A 9,690-nucleotide genomic window follows, 5' to 3' on the forward strand; every position below is an offset into this window, starting at 1 on the left:
TGTACTCGAAATTAATGAAGCATTCTAATTGAGGAATGGAAGAGGCGACCGATCGGTAAGGTAAACCACGCTGTTGGTAATGTAATATACTCTGTCGGTAAGGCTGGGTAAGGTAGAACTCTGAGTGATGAATAGATTTATCGATAGAGTGTTCTACATCGCCGACACGATGACTTGTATTATCAACGTGTACGTTATATTACAGTAGTTACCTAAATTACAAGGTTCTCGAATGAAATAAGAAACGATTCCAATAATATATAATAGTTTCATGGGAAATAAACACACAGGGCAAAAGCAACAGACATAAGGGTACTTTAATATTCGTTTCATGTTTATACTTACTTTAACATTATTCGCATTACTGAAGATGTCTAAAAAACGAACAGGTATGCAAATAGAATTTTTCAATCATTTTATACCGTGAAAGTAACATATTTTTGAGACTCTATAACTATTGGCACAGACTATCCCTTCTCTCAAGTGTTCTTAGGGTTGAGCAAGAGTTCCAGTTTCCCTTCGAGGTAGCTGCGCGCGCATTCGAGGTTGCGTGGGCTGCGTGCGCGCGGGAATACGATCTCACGCGCATCTGATCACGAGAATTCAGGATACACGGCCGAGTACACGGACCCGCGCGATTTCTTACCACGATCGATCGCCTCGCAACCAGCCGCGGCGATGTTCGTTTCGTCGATGTTGCACAGAATATGGGTCAGAGACGCCTTGAAAACAGATCGAGCCAGCGTTAACGCGGCGCTTGTACCGCCATTTTTTCCGTTCTGCGTTACGAAGACAGATTGCGGCTAATTAGAAGAGTTCCCCCCAGTGCAGGCTGCGTTTATCGTGTGCGTTTCGTTAGAGCGAACGCTATGCCTCGTGTTTGCGGAATCGTGTTACGGTAACGGAGTAACAGGGCTGGTTTATATTCGTGCTCTACGTTTTCCGACGGCCAATGGATTCCTGAGAGTGAAACCAAAGAGGACAACAGGGAGTTTTTCAGTGAAAAGGAAAGGAATCGCTGCGAGGGGAGTGCCGCCTTTGCTTCAAGGCGATGGCTGTTGCGACTTTACAGGAATTTTGGGTATTTCGAGAGGGTGGTGATAATTAAATCATAATTAAAATTTACGGAATAAAAAAAGTCGTTTTATGAACTATTCTAAGGGAACCGAAAGTAGGAAGCGATTCGCTCGAAATTAATATTCTTTCAATGATCAATGCTACCACTCTTCCTCTTCGATCTAAGATTGCATTGCAACGATGCCATTTTCTTGCAGATCACTCACTCCTCAACACACAAGCGTGCTGAACTCCGAACCAGGAACAATCCCAGCATCACAATATCACCTCCATAACTCTCTGAGAGTCTCAAGAGCGATCGGTACAATAAATTAACTCCCTTCCTCCTCAATTCAAGATTGCGTTGCAACAATACTATTTTCTTGCAGATTACCCAATCCTCAACCCGCAGTGTGTTCAACTCCGAACCAGAAACAATCCCAGCACCACGTCGCAACATCAACTCCGTAATTCTCTAAGAGTCTCAAAAGCGGTTCATATTCTTTTATAAAAGACGCGTCGATTATTAAGGAAATGTCCACTCCTCGATGTGCCACCACCCTCCCGGCGTAACAATATAATAAATTACCTCGAACTTTACACATTTATAATGACCAATACTACCGTCCTTCTTCCTCGATCTAAGATGCCACTGCAACAATACCATCCTCTTACAGATCACCTAGTCCTTAACACACAGCGTGCTGTGCTTCGAACCAGGAACAATCCTCTCGCCTACCACCACGTCAAAACATCACCTCCATCATCCTCTGAGCGGCCCAAGAGCGGTTATGGTCTCCTCGGGAGCTAACACGGGAGAAGAGGCTAGCTTTCATCGCGTCACGTCGGCCGATCCGCGCCTCTAATTCAGTTCGCTCTCGAGGACGGGGATCACGGATTCTCCTATCAATTACGCAGTAGGTCGACGTGCAGCCAACATTCATTACCGGGACGGCGGGGGGGGGGGCAGAAGGATTTCGCAACGCGCGTGTCGCTGGATTTATGGAGCCGTGAGCACCGGAGCTCCGGAGTCCACGGGAGGACGGAATTATCGCGACGAACCATCTCCGCTGTCCGCGGACGGTAACACGCGCAGCTGAACTACGATCATACGTTCTCGCGACGCTTATTGGTACGAGCTTTACGCTCGTCCACGAGCGCACATGATCGTAGAAGCTGGCGCGAGGGGATTCGGATGCGTCCCGTGATCGATGTACCGGCTCGTGTTTCAGGAGCGTTCGGTTAAGAGTTACATAGAGGACAACATCCACTTAGTTTCGCCGCGATTTGTTGGGGCTGACGTTCGTTTTCGTGCGTTAGCCATCTCCGTAGGCTGTCACCGTGAGTAACGAAAGCTCGATCGTAAGAAAATGACTTTACAAGGCGCGCTCGTTACCATCGCGATGCTCTTGTCGTTTCCAACAGTCTAGAGCGTTCTACGTCTTTCGGATGGGAAACGGGACCGCGTAACGGATTGGTATCCCGTGGAAACGCGTTGATAGCCACCAAGAAGATGGGACTGTATTTTTTTTTTTTACCGGGTTGTATGCTGCCTCGATGCGTGGGAGAATTTTTATCGGAGGAGCATCTCGATTCCCAAGCGATGGGCTGGGACAAAATTAATTCATTTTTCAACCCGACTTTGGGATCTTTTCGTAAAGGAACTGTAACACTTTTTGCAGCAAACATCGCAAGACGTATGTGTTTATGTTCTAACTACACTTGCGAGTTTATCCACTTGTCAGTCTTCCACTTGTCAGTCTTCCACTTGTACCGTTTAAGCATTTTCAGCGTCGATGACAAGGGAAATCATAATTTATATATTTTTGAAACTGTATTCTTTGAGCGTATATCCCCTGAAAAATCAATTCTTTCAAAGGTTCGCGCTGAGATACTCAAGCATCCCTATACTGACCTCCAAAGACCTTGCATTAACAAAGAACAAGTCTTCTAATTGAGATGTCTCCTTCACCCATAAAATGATGCTCCACTAGATTACAATAATCCGCACGTCAAAAAACCAGAATGCTTCAAGAAGTGTATCTTCATCCACATCCCTCGACTTTCTCATTTGACAGAGTCCGCACGCCACGTATCGACGTCTAATGGTTCGATTACACCTCGCATCGTTCGGTTAATCGAGATTCCACTTGTACGGTTCAAGCGCTTTCAGCGTCACAGGCGAGCAGAATCATAATTACCACGACGCGGTGTTCCTCGTGTTTAACACGTCTCGGAAGTAAGCTTTTCAACTAGAAACTATCCGACAGGTGTGTATTTAAGAATTCCGTCGTTGCGTAATCGGTACATGAGCGCACGGACGCAGAAGCGTCGCGAAAATCACGACGTTTTCCTCGCTCGATCATCGTGACGGCCTAATTTCAGATGGAAGTCGCGGCTAATCTCGCTGCCTTCTTTTCCACGGCGTTTTAATGCCAACCTTGTTGCGGTGATCCGTCATGCGAGTCTCATTCGTGGCGATCTCTGGTGAAATCTGATTCATCGTGGAAAACCCGAGGTGGGTTGGATTTTTATCGAATAACGGACGACGAATAGAAACTTCGTCCGCGTGGAGGTTACACATATTTTCTCATTTATTCGTGGAGTTTTTGTGGTTTTCATTTTACGAAGGGAGGAGGGAGTGTGACGTTTAAATTTTAGTTTTGATCATCCTCGTCTTAATCAATCAAATTTCTTCGTACTCTCTCGAAGCTTTCCGCCCAAGTAGAAATTCTGCTCATTTCCGTGGACAACTGTGTCCCGCGTGATGCAGTCGCTCTGGAAATACACCGACGTCTACTAATCACAGGCTGGAGCTCAGAGGCGTAACAAGGGCGGTGCCCGCGGGTTGCCTCGAACTTAATGCCAATTTCGCGTGACGTGGAAAAGCGAAATCTGAACCCAAAGGTAATCAGAAGGCAGCCAGCGAAAACGGTTCGGCCGGGAACGGCAATCAACCGAAATTGCGTCGAGGGTTCCAGGAAATGTTTACGAAAACGCCGTGTCCAAGGCTGAAATCGACCCTTCGGAACTTTCTTCTTCTGGAACGCGATGTTTCGACTTTCATCGATGAAAAATCGCGAAGCAGAGTAAAACGCTGAGTGTTATTTGTTGATGTAACGTGATGATCATAGAACAAGAATTTTATAAATTAGGTACCGGGATCGAACAAGGGGATGATTGTATCTTGGAACCTGTCAAGAATTTCATCTTCTTAACTGTGATTTATTATCATTAACCTACTAAAAAAAATCAAGAAAAGTCCCGAGGTAATCTATAAAATAGTTTCCCAGTCTGTTTCTCGACACACAACGTTCGTTGTCCTAAATTTACCACGCCACTGAGCGAAAGGGTTGAGAGAAGGATTAATCTCGCGTCTTCACGCTCGAAAATCGCACGTTTCCGTCGATGGCTCGCACGTGTTTCGAAGATTCATGCGAGCGCACTGGGTCAAACGCATCTCAAGTTAATTTATTATACAGATTTATCAGATCGCCTTCGTCTTCCCAGCTGCATCATCGCGATACCTCCAATTAACTTTGAGCTGCTCGCCGAGGCCTGTAATTCCCAGCGAAAATTAGTTTTCCCTCGGTTACCGCCGTTTCCATGGAAAACTCGTCAGCTGACGGTGCACCGGGGGTCACGGATGATGGATGACGAGACGACGGTGCCACTGAAAGCTGAACGATGGGCGCAAACATCGACAGGCATCGGGTTCGATCAACGAACGGAATTTCATTTCTATTTATTATCTATTTATTATCATTTGCGAAACATAATTTGATTCTATCTTTCACTTTGCGATGCTTGTTATTCCATTTTAATCATGTAGATTTATATATTTGCATAACTATATATATTTATTTATTTATTTATTATATATATTTATTATAAATTAATAAATAATATATATTTATTAATAGACATTTTAAATAATTTATAACACTACATCAATATCTTCTGTATAAAATCTATAAATCTATATTTCTTTTTTCTAACAAATTTAAAGATATCAATGGATATATAGAAGATATATATTGTAATATATGTATAATGATAAATCAATATCTTCTATGTATTCTATATTTCAATTCATAATTTATATTTGACCAATTTGTATATATTGAAAGAACGATCTTTATTTAACTATAAATGAAAAATATAGACAAGAAAATACTGGTGAAAATTAATAAGAAGAATACAACAGAAACGAGCATACAATACGTTTATTATGAAAGATACACAAGTCTGAATATAGTTAAAGACCTATCGATTTTTGGCAACAGAGTTTAGCCTTTTGTTTAATATACAGTGTAATATATTTTTGCATTTAACTAAATGATATTATTCCAACAAAATCCAAACACAGTATCACTCCAGCAGTGCCTGTGGTTAAAACATGTCAACTGAAGTAGGATCGCGCAAAAGGAAATCGAGAAGTAGCTCGCTTTACAAAGTTGCTGTATGCTACTCGCTCTCCTCCCGCTCGCAACTTCCAGTTTCTTCTAACATTCTCTTCAGCGACTCTGTTCGTCTCTGGACACGTTCTTTCCTTCCTTTCTCCGTCACATTTTCTCTCGTGATCTCTCTGTTTCACTCCCGCTCGCCTTCGACACGGTTCGCTCGGTTTACCTCTTCGCCGATTTTTTCTCTTTCGATGGCTATCCGTTTCCATCGATCTACAAAGTTGCTGGCTCAAGACGCATTCGATTTATTCGCGGCTCGCGATATCGGTATCCGTGTCGATTCAAGTAGGCGTCGGAAACACCGAGAGCCTACGGCGGTGGCGAACACGAGACGGAACCCGCTCGGTTTTGCGTTAATGCCGGAAACGATGTGTTCTTCCATTTGCTACGTGATCATTTATGTATTGCGCGAGTCTGGAGAATCTAAGCCAGTTTTTATGAAGCGTCATATTCCTCTGGACTAATTTCACTTTAAACTTTACACTTTGCAATTTACACTTTGCAATTTACACTTTACACTTTTGCACTTTACACTTTACACTTTACACTTTTTATATCTAAAGATCTTATAACAAATTCCTCCACCACGTGGAGGTTGCTGCGACTGGAGACCCGGAGATGGAAGGAATCAAAGTTCCTTCGATCTCCCTCTACATAGAGTAAACATACATAGATGCATATCCTACATAGAGTCGACGAGCTTAATACTAAGTACATAACTATGAAAATCAAAGAAAACAAAAATTCCCTTCGATTTCCAAAGTCTACGCCTGACTCTGCCAAACAATTATTTGAACTAAATGGAAGCTAAATGGAAATCGCGACACGACACGACCATGAAACTGGATTTACTGAGCCAGTTCCGTTTCCTCCTGTTAGATCTGGACTCGAGAGGAAGACGACCGACGCCTCCGAACCAGTCCTCCACACCCTGCACCCGACTGGGAGCCACGAGCGGACCCAACTCGCGATCCGTCTCACTGCGCTTTCGCCTTACCGCGTAGCTTGCCGAGTCCTGGACTACCCAGGACGTGACGCAAGGAGTAGAGAACCGATCCGGAGGTACCGATTGTCGTCCTCTCGAATACAGATCCACCAGGAGGACGGCAACCGACCTTTCTGTCCAGTTACACAGTTGGTCGCTACACTTATCACATGAAGCTATAGCGACCGAAGTGGAGCACGATATTGCATATGAGATTCTTTCATTTCAATTTCATTTAAATGCAGAAACGTGAATTTGAATAGACATCCGCAGTTTAATAACAACAAACATAAGTTACAATATTTAAATTCCATTTGCACCGGAGGAACTCTGGAGCTCCTCCAGTGATATCCCGAGACGAAACTCGCGGTCTTCCTAAATGAATAAATTCAGTCGTAAACTCCTCAGTCGTAAATAAATTCTGGGCGCGAAACGGTAGCGTAAATTAGCGTCGACCCGCCATTTTCTTTTTTATTCGCGACTCGCAACTTCTGGTGAACTTTTGCAAACGCGGTGGAGATTTCTCCAGCGCACTTTTAGCACCCGATCCCTCGCGACGGGTTCAACGGTACACTTTCTAAGCGGCAATTAACGTTAAGATGCCCGACTGCGATTTTTCGACCCTCGAGGAGGCTCGTGGCGGCCATCGATATGACATTCCCGTCATCGTTCGACGATCGTACGGGCCGGTTTATTGCTGGCACTGCATTAACCTTTGGTGCCGCGGACGACAGAACCGTTTAGCAATGATAGCGATGCGAAATGGTTATCGAGTTAATTTTACGCTCATTCTGTGATCCACGACTCGATTTAAAGTCTGCTTCGGATTGAGCTGCTACCAGTTTAGTTGAATTCTGGTGAAATTTGTTTTAGTGTCTCGATAGACATCGAACGAAAGACATAGGCTACTAGATCTGCGGTTATATCGATTACAAATATTATTAGATAATATTAATATCGTCACTATTCGCGTCTCAACTCAATTCAAAAGAATTTGTCTGCTCGAAATTATAACTGCTTCCATTGTAGTCCACTTCCGATGAAATCTTTTTTATTCGCTTGTTATAGTCCAAACAAAATTATTAATTTATTAAACGTTGCTAGGATCACTATTACTCAAGGAATATCGCGAAAAAAAACAATTTTAAGCTCCACTTTCAAGCAAAGAATTCCTAGCTGTGCAGTTAGAAGATTTAAAAAATGAAATATTTATTTGTATCTTAAACGCCATCATGCAATAATTCTTCCAACACCACTTCAACGGCTACCTTTTGGATAATCGGTGGCAATTCTTCTGGATGAAATATACTCGCGTTTATTATCAACACCGAAGCGAAATCTCGCAATAAAACCCACCACGGAATCATTTAAGCGCTATCGTCGATGTCTCGTTCTCTTATTTTTCGCTTTCATAAATCATGCGTTCATTTTTTGAGCGGTGAACCCGGCACGGTATCGCGCGAACTCGCATCGCCATAAATTTCGATTCTGCCACTTTGTTTGCCACGGGAGAAGTGGCACAACCGCAACAAGCATTTAGAAGACCGGCAACCATCAATCTCGCCATTCTTCGAACGTATTTGGACAAAGTAGAGAGAGACTTTATCTGGTCTGTCAGACCGGATTGTCAGGGTTGAGGTTGCCACACCGTAATTACATTTCATCCTAGATTTTATTCGAGGAAAGGTCCTGGTTCCGATAAAGCTATTCTATCCGTCCATTGTATTCTTGCTAACCAAAGAAGCTGTCTGCAATCTCTACGTTCCAAATAGCGCCGTCGACAGATTAATATGACGTTTATTGAAATGTAGACGATGCATTACGTTTATTTTTACGATATATGTAGGTGCATATGATGAAGTATTACATACATGTAGTAAAATAGCACGTGGACTATTAAATGATACAGTAAAGAAACTACGTGATTGATATAGACAATATTTTGGTAGGAGAATTATTAGAAACAAAATATGCATTCCTTTTGAAACATGAAAGATACGTGTATCAAGTTCATCTATTTTTGTACAAAATTGATTATTTGTTTAATATCATCTTTTCATCCACAGTTTCAGATGTTTCCTTGTGTACGCTGCAGCATCGTCCTCGATTTCTTCTTTAGAAGGTATCAAAACCATTCCCAACAATTCTATGTGCTCTGACGGGTTCGTTCTGTTAGTAATTCGACAGATTGAGGTTTTCGTGTCGGCTTTGAACGCAGCCCAATTCATTAACGATCTGCCACCGAAGTCTTCGACTCACGGCAGTACCTTTTATCTTTTAATTGACTCGTGTCAAAAATATTTGCAATCATCCGTCCCATCTAAATTAAACCTCTTTTCATCCGGAAAAGATAACACGTTCCCATTCTTCGGTCTGCGACATGTATTTTTGCGCGGAAATCAAGACGGTCACCTTTCTTATTTCTTTATTACGTCTTATTATATCTTTATTATAAAATTTATTGCACACGCATTGCAGTCACTGATTGTCCTTTCGATTCTCTTGCCGCGATTCTCATTCACAGCGAACGTTTTCTTTTCGGTCATTTCTTTGTGTCCACCTGTAGGATTGTTCTTACCGTAACTTTCACTTTAATATAATTATATAACTTTTTTAACAACATTGCCATTCGAACGTTCCACGTCTTTATAAGGTTAATACTTTCTGAATAGACCAATTCTGAGATCAACTAAGAGTGGCTTCGTAGAAATTCGATACCCAACTGATACCTTCCATATTTTCCGAGGAAATACTTCCAAAGAATTACGATATTTACTTGAATATACGTATAAAATGTTCTCAGACTTTCATTAAATCACATACATTCCTTTCTTGCTAAAAAAATTCATCCAAATCACTAAACCATAATGACAGACTAGAGAAGAGTAATATATTTGACATTATGTTTCGATACAGATCAATACAGATTTAACAATTCACAATATCGCTGTATTTAATTGTTTAGTGTCGATTAAGCACAATGGTGGATTAAAAATGGGTAATATATTCAACATTATATTTCAACAGCCAAACGTGGATGCTTTCATACAAATGTTAAAACAGTATAATTATACATCGTGCTCTTCACACCATATTAGACAAAGCGTAAAATAGGAGCGGATCTGATAACGGTAAGCCAAAGATGAACGTAATCGACGGCGCAACAATTTACAAGCTGTAAAC

Source organism: Hylaeus volcanicus, chromosome 5 (genome assembly GCF_026283585.1).
Source record: "Hylaeus volcanicus isolate JK05 chromosome 5, UHH_iyHylVolc1.0_haploid, whole genome shotgun sequence".
Classification (NCBI taxonomy): Eukaryota; Metazoa; Arthropoda; class Insecta; order Hymenoptera; family Colletidae; genus Hylaeus; species Hylaeus volcanicus.